Source organism: Aotus nancymaae, unplaced genomic scaffold (assembly GCF_030222135.1).
Source record: "Aotus nancymaae isolate 86718 unplaced genomic scaffold, 86718_ANA_hifiasm-v0.15.2.pri h1tg000010l, whole genome shotgun sequence".
NCBI lineage: Eukaryota > Metazoa > Chordata > Mammalia > Primates > Aotidae > Aotus > Aotus nancymaae.
The window spans coordinates 16,786,187-16,804,309 of NW_026988421.1; the positions used below are offsets into that span (position 1 = coordinate 16,786,187).

Below are 18,123 nucleotides of genomic sequence, written 5' to 3' on the forward strand. Positions count from 1 at the left end.
GCTTTCTATAGTTGTCTTTATTTTATCAATATGAATGGAAGTCAATGAACAATAAGCAGATTAAGTTGAATGCCAGGTTGTATTTTAAAGTTTTGTTTAAAAAAGGCCAGCAAAACTTAGCCTTTGTATTCATCGGTTTTCACACTGCTGTAAAGAACTGCCCCAGACTCAGTAATCTATAAAGGAAAGAGGTTTAATTAATCACAGTTCTGCATTGCTTGGGAGGCCTCAGGAAACGTACAATCATGGTGGAAGGGGAAGCAGGCGTGTCTTACATGGTGCAGGCGAGAGAGAGAAGAGGGAGGAAGAACTTGCGGACACTTCTAAAACCGTGAGATCTTGTGAGAACTTACCCACTACCATGAGAACAGCATGAGGGGAAACCATCCCCATGATTCGGTCACCTCCCACCATGTCCCTCCCTCAACACATGAGGATTATGGGGATTGCAATTCAAGATGAGATTGGAGTGGGGACACAGAGCCAGACCATATCAGCCTTTTACAAAAGGCTTTGGGCCTATAGATACGTGAAAATTTCTTATTTTATAAGCCAGTGATGTATTCAGATTTTCCATGAAATTATAGAACTCACTTGTCATGTAATCTGACTTCAGTAATAAAGAACCAAGTATGTTCGATAAGACAGTAAAATGGCATTAATTTAATCAAGTGAGTATTTATGAAATACTTCACATCACAAGGCATTGGTTCCCATTGCTCTAACAGTTCTGGTACACTTAGATTATGCCGCATAACTTAATGAGTTCTCTTTTGTAAAGAATCTCCTGAAACCAAGATCTGTAGAGTAAGTGTAAAATTAGTAAGGAAAGCTTTCCAACATACTTAACAGTCTGCTTTCAGTAGCTTGTGGATTTGTTTGCAAGAGAAAGGAAGATAAAGGGAAAGAGGGTAAATTGAGGAAAGATATTCGCTGTGGTTCCTGATTTAGGTCCACGTAGCAGGAGAATAGTAACTTGAACTGGAGGTGATAATTATGAACAGAGGCTTTTAGTGGCTCCTTTGTATTCAACTAACTGTATCAAAGTACCATTCATGTGGTCAGTATGACCTGAAGGCATGAGATTGGAAGGCCATCCTGATGAACTTATATCTAAGTCTGTTTTTTCTTAATAAAATCAGCTTACGTTAATGCAGAATGAGCACCTGCTCCTTGAGGAGCAGCAACTCAAGAGTATTCCTCTGTGATTAACCAATGCTAATGCTAAGTTTTAATGATTGTCTGAGAACAATGTAACCAGACATGATATTTCTGCCCCTGTAGAGATGCTCTGTTAATTATTAATTTCTAACTTAGATTTTTTTTTTAAAGTACACTTAAAATTTGACAATAGACAATAAAAAAGACTGCTTATGGAATACTGTTATGTTAAACTTCACCTACAGGATGTTAAATGCTTAGAACTAACTTTTCCCCAGAAAAACATTAATAGAAACATAATTGCTTTTCAAACTTGATAGTTGCTGCTTCAAAAGGTAGATTTACACAAATACCAAATTTAAAAAACAAAACTTTAGTACATCATGAACTGCATTTATTTCTGTATGCATCCACATTTCAGCGTTTAGTGGACCTGAACAGAAAGTGGAAAAACAGCAGTTTGCCAGGAGGTCAAGCCCACCAGTTTCAGGGGTCTGCTGTGCACACTGAGGTCTTAATCCCTGCTGAGGATCTTCAGAAACAACCTCAACACCAAAACCAAAATATGCACCGGATCAAGGTTGTGTTCCAGCTGTCACATTCCAAACGACCCCAATGGATTGCAAGGATGACCAAATGATAGCCCTGTTTAAAACTTCTTCAATTTTTAAAAGCAAAATCATTACAGAAAAAAAAAAAAAAATTCAGAGGAATCATGTGTGCTTATGAGTGTCTTCATGTGGTCTTTCTCCAAATTTAACCACCAAGAACTCTGAGAGCTAGCAGGTCTGAGTAACCTTGGTGACAATTCTCTTTATCAAAACCTGAGCTAAAAACAATGCATTAACTGATGATGACAGCAGAAAGTGGCAGGGCTGAGGACCCAATATTCATTTTTCAGCCTGGTGGAGAGCGAGTTAAGTGCGGTTCCAAAACTAAACAAGGGAGGTCAGAGAAACTTTCCAGCCTTACTTAATGGCTTCTGGCCAAAGCAAGAAAGTGTCATGGAAAGTGTTGGGTGGTGATAGTCCAAAAGGAACTTGAGGAGAGAAGAAAAGCCACCCCTCAGTAAAGCTGGGGAAGAGAAGATACGGAGAAAGCCCTAAATTCCTCATTGAAAGCTAATCTCAGGGAAGTGGAGGGGTTATATACTTTCAGTCAAAGGTAGGAGTGGAGGAGCATGGGGACAGGATGATGGCTTGGAAAGGTCATCATTTAAGACTTAAACCAGGGAGGCAGGCAAAGCACCCCACATACCCAGCAGCAGTACACAGGCTACCGCCTGATCACATCTACTTCTGTTCAATAAGAAGATACTAAAATGGCATTAATTTAATCAAGTTCGTATGTAGGATGGAATATTTCACATCACAAGGCATTGGTTGTAACAGTTCTGGTACACTTAAATTATGCCAAGTAACATAATGAGTTAACTATGGGAAAGAATCCCCTGAAATCAAGATCTGTAGAGTAAATGTAAAAGTAGTAAAGAAAGTTTTCCAACATAATAGTCTGCTTTCAGTAGCCTGTGGGTTTGTTGCAAGAGAAAGGAAGATTTAGGGTAAGAGAGTAACATCCCCCAGCGTAGAGGGCTGTTGCAGGGAGGGTAGGAGCTGGGTGAGGGTTAGGGAGAGAAGGCTGAGCCCCCAGGCCATGTAATCAACAGAAAGGTGATAGTGTGATGTGTCTTTTTCACAGTTAAATATGCCCCACCAGTTACGATGGAAATCAATGTAAATATACTTTCTTGATCCCAGAATTTCAACTACATTGACAGTAGTTACACTTGACAGGATATTTTATTATAGCACAACTTATATATTTCAAATGGACAAAAAATTAGTATCATTTAGTATCTTAAGAGAAATTTCCTTTGGATGGGAGCTTCCTTTCTAGTTCTTTGAGGTCTACAAGACCTAGCTAGAAAATTTACTACTATGGAAAATGAAGACTCCCTAAATTGAATTGTAGGGAAGGGAAAGGCCCATGGTTTTTCTTTTCGATTAATTGCTGTAACACTGTTCTTCAGGAGGCTGAGGGAGTTTCATATTTTCTTTAGATATTGTTGGGCACTGAAGCTCTTGCAGGATGACTTCGATGCTTTATGAATTCTGCCATTTTGCTAGCATTGACATGGATCTTGGGCCCACCACTCCATTGGAATTATTAACTCCATGTTAATTGTTATTACAAATCTTACAAAGGGGGCACTTCTGGGTATTTAGGTCCACATTCTATTTTAAGGCTGGATATTTGGTTTTCATAATTTTTTCTTGGAGGCCCAGTCATCATCCCTGTCCATCCTGTAAGTGACGTGTCTTTGTCATCTTCTAGACCCCAGCTAACTGTGCCATATCCTCTTTTCTGGCCACCTTCAAGTTCTCCTAGCAGTCGGAAACTGCGAGGGACTTTTTTACTCCCAAGCCTATGGTGGCTGCCATCTTCCATCACTGTTGCTCCCTAACTCACATTTAAGAGACTTCATTCTTATTAAAAAAAAAAAAATTCAAGGTGAAGGGAAGCATATATTTAAGAAGTATTTTATTTCTGAAGAATTTCCAGCCTTTTTCCATCAGCCAGGCTTTTTGACAGACTACCTGCTCCCAATTGCACTCCATAAAAATAAATAGGATGTTATATTCAAAAGAATCTCTACCATCTAACCCAGTCAAAAGTTCTGTTGAAAGTTTAAGATCCACTGAAATAACTAAGCTTGTCCATAGTTAACTTCTAGTTACAGTAACTCAGGAAATACATTAAATACTAGAGTGGCTGTCCACATCATCCGTTTAACTGTGTAGTTTTTTTGTTTTTAGCTACTAAAGGCCCAATGATGTGGGGGGAGTGTTTTCAGCATCTTCCCACTTTGCTTGTCCCAAGAAACATCAGTTAAACTTGCCACACTACCTAAACTTTCTTGGTCTGGCCCCTTCGGGATCTGACTAGGGAAGACACCCGCTGGTTCCCTAGCTTGCTGCCCTTGCTCTAGGTCTGCCGCTGTGGGGCTAACCACCTCTGGGAGAAACACTTTGTGTCTTGGTTCTTTCCCTGTTAGAGCTCCTATCGATGCCATCTCTCCCAGAAACCAGGTCCCCAAGTGTCCATACCAAAGGAGTGGACTTCTTTGGGCTCCGAACTAGTTTGTTTGTAGATTTTGTGTCTTCCGTTGTGTTACTTTGAGGTCAGGGTGGAGGGGATTGTGGGGAGAGCCTGCTGCGACAAGCAGGCTGCAAAGGGTGTGTTTCTGGTGTCTCTAATTGGAATTCCAAAACTGTCTCATAGAAACAGTGGACACTCATAAATAGTGGATACTATCTTAAGTATATCTTAAGTACGCATACATTTTCTGATAAAGAGTGGATACTATCTTAAGAACTTGCCACAGTTTATGAATAACAAAGGATTTGTGTGCTTGCCTGAAAACGCTTGTCACTGTTTTTCTTTGACATGATTAAATGCCTTCAAAGCTCTGAGGCACCAACTTTCAAAAACAAGTTGAAGCAGAAGTACCAGGTGCCTTCCAAGACATTGGATGATCCAGTCTCACAAAGGTGCTCTGAAGTTTAATGGTTAATACTAGTAACTTGTATGTCAAAGTCCAAGATGTTGCTGATGATTTGTAAAGATCATACTCGACCCACAGGTACAGTAGAGTTCCCATTTCAGCAACAACTTGAAATAGAGCAGGAGAGAATGTTTTCTGTGCCCACCCGACCCACAGAACAAACACGCTTACCCAAACAACAAGCAGAACACTTCTCACTGTCCAGAGTTGGTTTGGCTGTATCTGCGTTTCCTCCATTGTCCTGTTGGAGTGGGCTTTTATTTACCAGGTCAGTCAGGTGAGTGAGAGATGAAAGGGAAAAGGAATCAAGTTCAGCAAGATTCCTTGTCAGCTGAGGTGTTGGAAGCGCTCCATGTTACAGACAGGCTTACATTCGCATTGGACGGCAGGCAATCTGCATGAAGTAGAGCTGGCAGCCTTTGGGCTGATGTAATGTGTTTATGGAGGATGTTCCATGGCGATTCCTGATGTCACTTTGTACCTTTTTAATATTATATAATATATATTATACATTAATAGATTATTAAATATATATTATTATATAACATATAATATTCTTTATAATTATAAATCAACCTAGAGATATACCAGCTTAACACATATGTGTGTATTTTTTTTTAACGAGGGGATTCTGGAAAGATACACACTGAAGTCCTAGCTGTGGTAACTTTGTGTGTATGTATGTTGGAGGGATGGTGAAGATGGTACAGGGGTTTTGTGGAATTATGTATTATGTAATTTAAAGTTGACTTTTATGAACTTTTTTTAAAGAACCAGTTCATCTTACAAATTATTCAGAGTATACGAAAGCATTTTTCCAGGTTAACCTGTTTTCAGATGCTCATTCACAGATAAATATGCAGCTTGGAGTATTGCAGTCTGTGGAAATGAAAACCAGGGACTTTACTAGTTTTTTTGTGAGGGTGGAGTGGGGTAAGAACCAAGTTTGAATACAGGTGGGGTCTGGGGGGAATAGTTCCCACTTCCTGGTGCAGCTGTCTACCTGATCCATCCCCCCGCGAAGTTACAAAGCCCCCGAGTGGTTCTGGATACCTGTTCTCAGCGTAAGAAAAGTAGCTCCATCATCATACATGGACACGTTTTGTCCCCAGAGGTGCTCTTCTGCAGTTTCCAAGTCTGCTTAATGCTCTAGTTAGAAAGCAGACTAGTATTTAGCAGCTATTCTGGTCAGAAAAATCAAGTGCAGCATACTCTAGTACTTTCATATTTTAAGAACGTTTTTCCTTTGAAATGATAACATAAATTTAAAGGAAACATATTAGTGAAGGGACAGGGAACAAATACTAATTAATTGCTTTGAATGAGGCTCAGTCAACACTATAAGGTAGGAAACTGAGGCTTAAAGTAATTTACCCTGGAGCTTACTGCTAGGGATTTGTGGAGCTGGAATTTGGACTCAGTTTAGGGATGCCTTTTGCTATTCTCTGCTGCTTCCCAAAAGGCAAAAGTTCTAATATCTTGGGAAGTGAAGGTCATATTTAGATTCCTTTTCTATGCTTAATATGCTTTTAACAAAAGTACCGGTAATGAAGGAAGATGCACATGCTTAAAGGTGTGTGATTGAGCCAACTCCTAGTTGGAGACTTGGTGCCTCCATTTTCGTCTTTTGATTGTCTTTTGACTTAGCTTTTCCTTTAACCGCAGCCAAAGAAGGGAAATAAAAACAATCATTTTGTTCCTTCTTAAACTGTAAAGGTGTATGGAGGGGGAATCATAGGTAATAAATCACATTGTAATTTTCTTGACAGTCTGGACAGTGAGTAGGTGTTCCATAGGCTTTTTTTTTTTTTTTTTTTTGAGACAGGGTCTCACTCCATCACCTAGGCTGGAGAACAGTGGCATGATCAGGGCTCACTGCAGGTTCAACTTACCAGGCTCAGGTGATTCTCCCAGTAGCTGGGATTACAGGCATGTGTCACTATACCTGGCTAATTTTTGTTTTATTTGAGACCAAGTTTTGCTCTTGTTACCCAGGCTGGAGTGCACTGGCACAATATCAGCTCACTGCAACCTCCGCCTCCCGGGTTCAAGCAATTCTCCTGCCTCAGCCTCCTGAGTAGCTGGGATTACAGGCATGTGCCACCACGCCCAGCTAATTTTGTATTAGAGACAGGGTTTCTCCAGGCTGGTCTCAAACTCCTGACCTCAGGTGATCCACCTGCCTCTACCTCCCAAAGTGCTGGGATTACAGGTGCGAGCCACCATGCTCAGCCAATTTTTGGTATTTTTTTGTAGAGACAGAGCTTCGCCATGTTGCCCAGGCTGGTGTTGAACTCCTGGGCTCAAGCAATCCACCTGCCTTGTCCTCCCAAAATGCTGAGATTACAGGTGTGAGCCATCCTGCTGGCCAGGTGTTCCTTAAGCTCTTAAAGTATCTGTTCACATACCTTCCCATGCACTGCCTTGGGGATGAGTGTAACAGAGACTTCATTTTCTGCCCCATCTCCATCGAAGGCGACTAGAGGAGGCAACGGAGGGCTGTAAGGGGCTCTACACTTGGACTTGGAAGACCCCACCTTGCCACTTTTGTGAAACCTCAGACAAATCACTTCACCTCATTGAGAAAGCCCAGCTTGCAGAGCCATTCTGTGGAGTAACTAGGGCAATGTGCAGGAAGGAACTTTGGAAACTGCAAAGCTCTGCAACATGGACATATTAATAAGCTAAATCTTCAAAAATAGAGCGGTAATTTCTCCTTTTTAAAAATATGATTATTAAAAAAGTTGAAGGATATACATACATGTGTACTGTAAAATTGTTGCTTTAATAGCATAACCTTTACAACCAAGCAAAAAAATACCTTTAAATATGCGTTCATGTGTGTATGTAAAGAAAAAGTTCTGAATAGATACATACCAGACTCCCCAGTGGTTTCTCCTGAAAATCACAGAGTGGTGGACTTGCTATTTGACTTTGTATTCTTCTATTATTGAAAGTTTTTCAGCAAGTATGTATTACTTTTGTTATAGTTAACTTTAACAATTCTTATTCTAAGAATCATATCCTGATTTTTAGAGGGCCATATGCCTGGCCCTCTAGGGAGGTGAAACGGGGAGAGTGTGGAGATGATAGTATGTGTATGTATACATTTGTTGTCTAGAAAGATCCTATGTTCAGGCTGGGCACAGTGACTCACGCCTGTAATCCCATTACTTTGGGAGGCTGAGGCGGGCGGATCACCTGGGGTCAGGAGTTCGAGATCAGCCTGACCAACATCGTGAAACCCCGTCTCTACTAAAAATACAAAAATTAGCTGGGCATGGTGGCAGGTGCCTGTAATCCCAGCTACTCGGGAGGCTGAGGCAGGAGAATTGCTTAAACTTGGGAGGTGGAGGTTGCAGTGAGCCGAGATCGTGCCAGTGTACTCCAGCTTGGGTGACAGAGGAAGACTCTGTCAATAAAAGAAAGAAAGAAAGAAAGAAAGGAAGAAGGGAAGGGAAGGGAAGGGAGGGGAGGGGAGGGAGGGGAGGGGAGGGGAGGGAGGAAGGGGAGGAGAGGGGAGGGGGGAGGGGAAGGGAGAAAGAAAGAAAAAGAAAAGAAAGATCCTATTGTTCAATTTTCTGATTCCCTTGGAAGAGACTGAGTTTGGGAAGAGGTGGGAGAAGATGATGTGTGTTGCTGAAAGAGAGCCACGCTCTTTTGAGCAACATCTCCTGAGATCTATATCCAATTTCAGTTTCAGACCTTCGTTTGACTTTTCAATAGCTACAGAGAGACATCTGCAGCCTAATCCCATTTCTGTAAGTGAATTGGTAGGTGTAGCCACTGCATTCGGAGAATAAATGCAATGGAAGACTGCTGTGTGAGCTTTCAACTCATTCTCCACCCAGCCCCTTCCTCTTGTGCACAACCACACAAAGTCAGCAGGGAAAGTGCTCAGATGGCTGGAGCTTTTAAATTCATAATTGTCTGACATTCTCACATAGCTTCTGTCCTGAGGGCCTGGTTCTATTGTAGACATAGTGTGTGGGCGGGGGCCGGGGGGAGGGTTACCTTTTGGTAGGAATGAAGAAGAAAAGAGAAAAAGCACTGTGAGGATTGGGACATTTACTAATTCCAACAAAAGGGAGGTGTTCGCATGAATTGCATCTCCAACCTACTTTGGAGGGAGGTCTAAATGTTGTTACATTTCCAGCCTCGCTTTGTGTGGGACACAGAGATGGTGCTGATGAAGATGAGCGGCCAGACAAGCAGCTGGCGTCTCCATAGCTGTCACCCCAGCACATGGTTTGCTCTCATTCTCTTAAATGTAATAAAGCTTCCCCCTCAATGCTTTGCTGAGGGTCTGCGCTGCTTCCAAAGCAATATAGATAACTTAAGCACTGCTCCTAACTCAAATAATGTGTGTTTTGATAGAACGTAGATTCATTGCTGCCACCTGGACTCAGCCATTATGCTAAGCAAGAAACATGTGCTAGACCAGGGGTGGTGAGTCAAACGTGTCATCTCAGCACTTTGGGAGGCTAAGGCGGGCAGATCATGAGATCAGGAGTACAAGACCAGCCTGACCAACATGGTGAAACCCCATCTCTACTAAAAATACAAAAATTATCCAGGCATGGTGGCGGGAGCCTGTAATCCCAGCTACTTGGGAGGCTGAGGCATGAGGATCACTTGAATCAGAAAGGCGAAGGTTGCAGTGAGTTGAGATCGCGCCACTGCACTCCAGCCTGGGTAACAGAGCGAGATTCTGTCTCGAAAAAAAAAAAAAGTGGCCAGGCGCTATGGCTCATGCTTGTACTCTCAGCACTTTGGGAGGCCTAGGTGGGAGGATCACTTGAGGTAATGAGTTCAAGAACAGCTTGGCTAACATGGTGAAACCCAATCTGTACTGAAAAAAATACAAAAATTAGCTGGGTGTGGTGGTGCACACTTGTAATCTCAGCTACTCAGAAGGATGAAGAAGGAGAATCACTTGAACCCGGAAGGCGGAGGTTGCAGTGAGCTGAGATCGGGCCACTGCACGCCAGCCTGGGCAACAGAGTGAGACTCCATCTCAAAAAAAAAAAAAAAAGATGAAGAAAAAAGCTTATAGGAGGAAGTGCTTTGCCTGAGGACATACCAGGCCAGCCTCCTCCTGGCTTTACAGGGACTAATGACCCTTGGGTTCTATAGGTCCTTGGAACCAAATGAACTAAGGAAGCTCTAAAGATGAAGGAGGTGTTGGTTATCTATTTATTGCTTCACAGCTCCACGTGCACTCTTCAACACCTGTAATAAACAAGAGAATTCCTTTGAACATTTCTCCACTAAGGGAGTGTGATGTTAAGATTTCTCAGTAGAGGGCAATGGAGGCACATTTCAGCACAAAGAGTCTTCCCCAAGTTTCTGGGCGGTGATGGTGTCAGCCCTGTGAGTGCAAGGATTTCTATCCAGAGAAGCCTGCCCCAGCCATGGGCCCAGAACACCATCCATCTGCAACATTACAGCCCCTGCTTATGATAACCTTTCTGTAGTTCTCTTGACATGGAAACCAAAGCTCCTGCCTGGCCCACACACAGGTACTTGTGGCTTAGAGGTCATACACAGGATAGCCATTCGTTCTGCAAGTTTCCATGTGGCCCACATGCTCTGAAGGCATCTGCCCTGCTGGTGTCCAGGCTCCCACTGCATATCCACACCACTGGCTGCTGACTGACTGCCTGCTCTTCAACCACACTCCAGAGGTTAGCTGTTGCTTCCTTAGCAACCAGCAGACCAGCCCTGGCCTGGCCAAACAGTCTAACATTGCTACTTATCCAGTGGGCTGAGCCACAACTACTCCAACAAGGTCTGAACTCCTTCCCAGTGTGTACTTCCTTGGGTACTCTCTCTGAACCCTAGCATACTGTATAGGATTTCATTCATTCATTCATTCATTCAAAGACAGAGTTTCAATCTTGTTGCCCAGGCTGGAGTGCAATGACACAATCTTGGCTCACTGCAACCTCCATCTCCCAGGTTCAAGCAATTCTCCTTCCTCAGCCTCCTGAGTAGCTGGGATTACAGGCACCTGCCACTATGCCCAGCTAATTTTTTGTAGAGATAGGGTTTCACCATGTTGGTCAGGCTGGTCTTGAACTCCTGACCTCAGGTGATGGATCGCCTCAGCCTTTCAAAGTGCTGGGATTATAGACAAGAGCCACCATGCCCAGCCCCTTTTATCTTATAGATACTCTTCTATCATAGTTAACAGTTCTTTGTATTAAACTTTGATTTTGTCCACTGTGTGGTTTCTATCTCCTGATTGGACCCAGATCGCTACTGAAGCTGAGCATGAAGAGCTCTGTACAGCCTTCTGAAAAAGCACAAAGATGAGAGGTTGCCGTTTGACAGTCAAAAGATTCATGCTTAAAAAAATGACCATTTCTTCTCATTCTATTCTCTAACAAATTCATACAAAATCATTATTTATGTGCAAGGCACTCTGGGCGATAAGTTCATAACTTAGAACAAGATGAGAAGAGATCGGTGCCCTAAGATGGCACTGATGGGCGTGGGATTTTGGCTGGAAGACACAGCATTTGAGAAAGACCTTCACTGATAGGGAGAAATCAAACATACAGAAGGAAAATCAGAGGGAGAAGTCCAGATGGAAGAAACCTCCATGCCTTTTGTTCAGGGCAAAAGTTGCTGCAGAGGTGGTAACGTGGAATGTGTAAAATGTGTTCACCTGTTAGTTCCATTTGTCTAGAAGTTTGGATCATGTTCTTGGTACAAAAAGGTGGCATCTGTTTTGCCGTTGACAACCTTTATTGCATTTAACAAGAAATGGTAAGATGTATAGGAATGGAAGGGACCTTGGGAAGTTATCTAATAGGCTGTGAACAATCTTGAATGTCACACATGAAATGGTTGGGCGCAGTGGCTCATGCCTGTAATCCCAGCACTTGGGGAGGCCAAGGCAGGCAGATCACCTGAGGTCAGGGGTTCGAGACCAGCCTAGCCAACATGGTGAAACCTGTCTCTACTAAAAATTAGCTGGGTGTGGTGGTGGGTGTCTGTAGTCCCAGCTACTCAGGAGGCTAAGGCAAGTGAATTGCTTGAACTCGGAAGGGGGAGGTTGCAGTGAGCCGAGATTGCACCACTGTACTCCAGCCTGGGTGACAGTGACAGAGCAATACTCTGTCTAAAAAAAAAAAAAGAAAAAGAAAAAAAGAAAGACACCAAGTTCTAAGTTTGCCAGAAAAACTACATTTACATTTAAATAAAAGGTCACAGATAAGGGTCCCATCCATGCTAGTGTGCTGACAATCTGTTCATTATATCAATACTTAACTTCAGGTTAAGGATAACACCTAAATAGTTTGAGAAATCATTTTGACATATTTCTCCCCAAAGAGAGGAATTTATTTCTTCGAAATTGAGTTGACAAACGAATTGTGTCCTGTGTCGAGTGCAGCGCTTCCTGACATTGCTGTCAGTGACTCACGGGTGTACTAAGCAATTGTGAGCTCCACATGCACTGTGTTTTTCCACCGTTGAGGTGGCACATAGCTGAGAGTGGGGAAGAAGAAAAATGAGGACAGAATGTCAACAAGGTGACAACAAAGTGATCTGGACCTGGTTTGCAGTCAGAGACTCAAGAGGGCCTGGTTAGCAAATCCAAACTCTTCTGACAGTGCCACAAAGCATCCTCCAGCCTCCACGTTTTCTCAAAGACCATGGGGGAAAGTGAGAAGAGTTCAGATCATTCCACATAGCAACTTAGTTGAATGGAGACCTGTTGAAAGAAATTATGGTGGTTAGCGGTTGTTGTGTCTCAAAGAAATGGCACAGAATGGTGTAAATGGAATAAGGGGCACCTCAGGCTATTTTGAGAAGACATATATCAGCCGAGTAAAATACAGTCACGTCAAAGCATGCTGTAGAGGGCTCATGGGCCACTCTAAGAGACGTGCATGAGGCCAGAGTTGTAATGGTTATGATCATGGCCTTGAACAACCAATTTTTTTTTAAAAAAATCAGTGAATATGACAGCACTAGCAAACAAATGCCTCCCTGACAAGGGTCTAGGAGCAATTTCACACTTATCTGTCTCTTCTGATGACTTACATACGGCCGAGGCAACGCCTCCTCTCCATCCGTGTTAACCCCTAGCTGTATTAATGAAAATGGCAGGTTTGGGAGGTTTTGTCAAAAGAAGGCTTTTTATTTTATTTTATTATTACTTTTTTTTGAGACAAAGTCTCACTCTGTTGCCCAGGCTGGAGCGCAGTGATGTGATCTCAGCTCATTCCAACCTCTGCCTCCTGGGTTCAAGCAATTCTTGTGCCTCAGCCTCTCCAGTAGCTCTAACTACAGATGTGAGCCACTATGCCTGGCTAGTTTTTGTATTTTTAGTAGAGATGGGGTTTCACCATGTTGGCCAGGCTGGCCTCAAACTCCTGACCTCAGGTGATCTGCCAGCCTCAGCCTCCCAAGGTGCTGGGATTACAGGTGTGAGCCACCACACCTGACGGAAATGAATGATTTTTAGTTATTTAATAAAGTTGGGTTCCTAATTCTGTAGATTGCATACAAGGGGCTCAGCATTTGATTTGGTATCTGGGCCCACATGCTATAAATCAGGTACTGTTTTAGATGACTTACGTTGATTTATTTTATTCTTGCAAAACAGAAAAAAATACCCATTTCAGAGATGAACAAGCTAAGTAAGATTAAGCAATGTGCTTGAAGTCATTTGGCTAGTAAGCAGCTAGCTTACTAAACAGAGAGCCAGAATTCAAAGTCAGGCTTTCCAACTCTAGGGTTTATGCTCTCAGCCACAACACCAAATTCCTAGTCACCAGGGTCCTCAGCCCTAACACAGTGCCAGGCACAAAAAGAATGCACAGTCACCACTTACTGAATAAGTGAATGAGTTATAAATTATTCAGTATGCTCCTAAGCACCATTTGTCTAAGCAGTTGCAAGATCAAATTACACAGTCCCAAAGAAAAATCAATCCAGGCATATAAACAATATTACAATAGATCTCTGTACTGGTCACATTTTCCCTAGGTAGTTCAGACTAATTTGTGCAGCCCAAGGTATAATTTACCCTGGGGGTTGTGAAAAAGAATATACTGTGCCTGAATTATTATAATATTAAAAAATGTCATGTATTTATTTTCTTGTAAATTTTGGGGCATGTATTTCTTGCTGGTACGTGAGAGTCTCAAGGAATGCTTTTTGCTCTTTGCCAGTTTTTTAGCAAGCAGGATATGGATTAGACTTTGACTTCAAGCAAAGAGAAAACTGTCCTGGTAGTGGACTGCCCCTGGATATTTGGTCATATTTCAGCTGAAAGGAAGCAGAGATTTGATATTACATATTAATATGTAGTAGAAAACAACACACTCTTGGGAACTGCTTCAAGTTATATTTTTATATCTTATAAATCTAATTTTTATATTTTTAGAAATGCTTTTTTCTGTACCGAAAAGTTCCCTGGCCAGAAATGTTGCTAAAAACAATAAAATATAAACGATTTTTTGCATTAACTGCTTTGGTTGACTAATTTACTGAGAGCCCACTAAAAGCTCCCTGAGCTTCAATGTTCATTGGCTGGGAAAGGGTTATAGTTCATCATTTTAAAATTCTATTACATCTTGTAAAATAAAGATATTGCCTATATAGACCCAAGATTTCAAGGCCAAGTACTAGCCAATTAATTGTCATGGATCAAACATCTGTGAAAGATGCTGTATTAGGGTTCTCCAGAGGGACAGAACTAATGGGATAGATGGATATATTAAGGGGAGTTTTTAAAGGAGAATTGACTCACATGGTCAGAAGGTAAATTTCCACAATAGGCATCTGCAAGCTGAGGACCAAGGAAGCCAGTCCGAGTCCCAAAACCTCAAAAGTTGGGAAGCTGACAGTGCAGCCTTCAGCCTGTGGCCAAAGGCCCAAGAACCCCTGGCAAACCACTGGTGTAAGTCCAAGAGTCCAAAAGCTGAAGAACTTGGAGTCTATTGTTTGAGGGCAGGAAGCATCCAGCACGGGAGAAAGATGAAGTCTGGAAGGCTCACCAAGTCTAGTCCTCCCACCTTCTGCCTGCTTTATTCTGGTGGTGCTGGCAGCTGATTAGATGGTGCCCACCCAGATCGAAGGTGGGTCTGCCTTTCCCAGTCCACTGACTCCAATGTTAATCTCCTTTGGCAACCTCCTCACAGACACATCCAGGAACAATATTTTGCATCCTTCAATCTAATCAAGTTGACACTCAGTATTAACCATCACAGATGCATAGAAGGAACAAAGAAATCATCAAGTAGAGATCTAGAGAATTAGTTATTATAGATGCAACTAATTACTGCCTTGTATTAGTACATAATAATTACAAAGGAAAATTGAAGAAAATCTTGTGAACAGCCTCAAATGACAAGTTTGTCTGCAGTACGTTGCCCTTAGTATTATTAATTTTGACCATTGCCATCACTCTATCCTCAGCAGAGTGTACTTTCTCTAAGTATATAAATTTATATTAGTTTAGCTAATATAAAACTTCCACTACCCAGAGGTTTTAACAACTCTTTTTTTTTTTAGACAGTCTGGCTCTGTCACCCAGGCTGGAGTGCAGTGGTGTGATCTCGGCTCACTGTAATCTGCGCCTCCTGGGTTCAAGTGATTCTCCTGCCTCAGCCTCCCAAGTAGTTGGGACTACAGGGGCCTGCCATCATGCCTGGCTAATTTTTTTTTTTTTTTTGTATTTTTAATAGAGATGAGGTTTTACCATATTGGTCAGGTTGGCCTTGAACTCTTAACCTCATGATCCGCCCGCCTCGGCCTCCTTAAGTGCTGGGATTACAGGTGTGAGCCACCGTGCCTGGCCTAACAACTCTTAAAAGAAAAAAAAAGAAAACGAATGTAAAACAAATTAAAGAGCACTCTGGGATGACAAGAACATAATAGAGTTAGTGACATTTAGCACTAAAACCTTAAGTGGCTTTAAAAACTGGGAGCCAAAAAACAATGATTTCAGCCAGGCATATGGCTCACACCTGTAATCTCAGCACTTTGGGAGGCCGAGGCAGGTGGATCACTTGAGGTCAGGAGTTTGAGACCAGCCTGGCCAACATGTTGAAACCCTGTCTTTATTAAAAATACAAAAATTAGCTGGGTGTGGTGGCTGGCACCTGTAATGCCAGCTACTGAGGAGGCTGAGGCAGAAAAATCACTTGGAGGAGGAGGTTGCAGTGAGCTGAGATTATATCAGTGCCCTCCATCCAGCCTGGGCAACAGAGTGACTCTGTCCAAACAAACAAACAAAGCAATGATTTGATTTCATTCACATAAAATCATTAAAAGACCATTCTCTACTCACTTGAAAATCTCTAAGTAGAAATATATAGATGCTGTCACATTTTGCTTAAGATATTAAGTTTCTGCTGGGTGTGGTGGCTTACACCTGTCATCCCAGCACTTTGGGAGGCTGAGGCAGGTGAATCACCTGAGGTCAGGAGTTCGAGACCACCCTGGCCAACATGCAAAACACCCATCTCTACTAAAAATACAAAAATTACTTGGGCATGGTGGTGCACACCTGTAATCCCAGCTACTTGGGAGGCTGAGGCATGAGAATTGCTTGAACCTGGGAGGTGGAGGCTGCAGTGAGCAGAAATTATGTCACTGCACTCCAGCCTGGGTGACAGAGCAAGACTCTATCTCAAAAACAAACAAAAAGATGATAAGTTTCAACATTTATTCCTATTTTGGGAGGTTTGTCAAAAGGATGATTTTTTTGTTGTTCAATACAGTTTGGTTCCCAATTCATTAGAGTGAATACAGCGTTTGACTTTAGATCTGAGTTCATTTTCCCTTCTATTACACCATCTATCACTGACAATTTTTTTTCCTCTGCAATGGTTCTGGATAATCTCAACCAAGATTTACTTGTCCGAAATGTGCTACAGGTTTTTCCAATGTGTCATCCACTTCCAGGCCTCCATGTTTGTGCTAAAAAGTCTTTGACAGGATGTAATACGGAATAAGACTATGACAAGAAGCTCCTGAAATAAGCCTGTAAAAAAAAAAATGGTGGGAGGAATATGGAAATTAGCTGGGCGTGGTGGTGCGTGCCTATAGTCCGGGCTACTTGGGAGGCTGAGGCAGGAGAATTGCTTGAACCAGGGAGTTGGAGGCTGCAGTGAGTCGAGATTATACCACTGTACTCCAGCCTAGTGACAGAGAGAGACTCCATCTCAAAAAAAAAAAAAAAAAGGTGGCCTTATATTTATGTGTGTTGACAGGCTTGGTCTATTACTCAAGTAATTTGATTGCCTGAAAAATGATGTAAGAGAAGTTTTGGACCACCCAAAATTCCAGGGGCAGGGGTACAAAATGAACTTGAAGGAATCTGTGGCAAAATGGTTAAAAGCGTACATTCAGGAATCAGACTCTCTGGTCTGAGTTCTGGCTCCACCATCACTTGATCTAGTTGTTTGCCCTTTCTGAGCCTCATTTTCCTCATATGCAAAATGGGGGTGCTAGGAGGCCCCTTCCTCGTAATATTGTTGTCAGAGTCAGATGAGATAATGAGCATAAAGCCCATTTTGTACCTGGTCACATAGTGCCAGCACTGAACACATTAGCTATTGATATGCTTCGGTTCTGTGTCTCCACCCACATCTCACCTTGAATTGTAATAATCCCCACATATCCTGGGATGGACCCAGTGGGGGGCAATTGAATCAAGGGGGTGGGGTTTTCCTGTGCTGTTCTCATGATAGTGAATAAGTCTCACAAGGTCTGGTGGTTTTTTATAAAGGGGAGTTCCCTTGCACATGCTCTTTTGCCTGCCGCCTTGTAAGAAGTGACTTTGCTCCTCCTTTGCCTTCCGCCATGATTGCGAGGCCTGCCCAGCCATGTGGAACTGTGGGTTAAACTTCTTTATTTATTTATTTATTTTCATTTTTTTTTTTTTTGAGACTGAGTTTTGCTCTGTCACCCAGGCTGGAGTGCAGTGGCATGATCTTGGCTCACTGCAACCTCTGCCTCCTGGGTTCAAGCAATTCTCCTGCCTAACCCTCCTGAGTAGCTGAGATTACAGGCACCTGCCACCACGCTCGGCTAATTTTTGTGTTTTTAGTAGAGATGGGGTTTCATCATGTTGGTGAGGCTGGTCTCAAACTCCTGATCTCATGATCCACCTGTCTCGACCTCCCAAAGTGCTGGGATTACAAGCATAAGCCACCCCGCCGGGCCAATCTCTTTCCTTTATAAATTACCCAGCCTCTGGTATGTCTTTAATAGCAGCATGAGATCAGACTAATACAGCTATTGTAATGGCAGAGAGTTCGAAATCCCAGCCCTGAACATGGCTCTTCAAGGGCTAAGGACATTGCAAGGCCATGAGCACTAGGCAAGGACTAATGGTGCAAATGGTGTGATATGATGAAAGACATGGTCTT

The 18,123-nt window shown here is 42.6% G+C and overlaps 1 pseudogene; it reads right to left on the bottom strand.

The window, feature by feature from the left end:
* Positions 1-3,164: 3,164 nt before the first annotated feature.
* LOC105714136 (ubiquitin-conjugating enzyme E2 variant 1-like) lies at positions 3,165-3,602 on the bottom strand (annotated as a pseudogene).
* Positions 3,603-18,123: the final 14,521 nt, after the last annotated feature.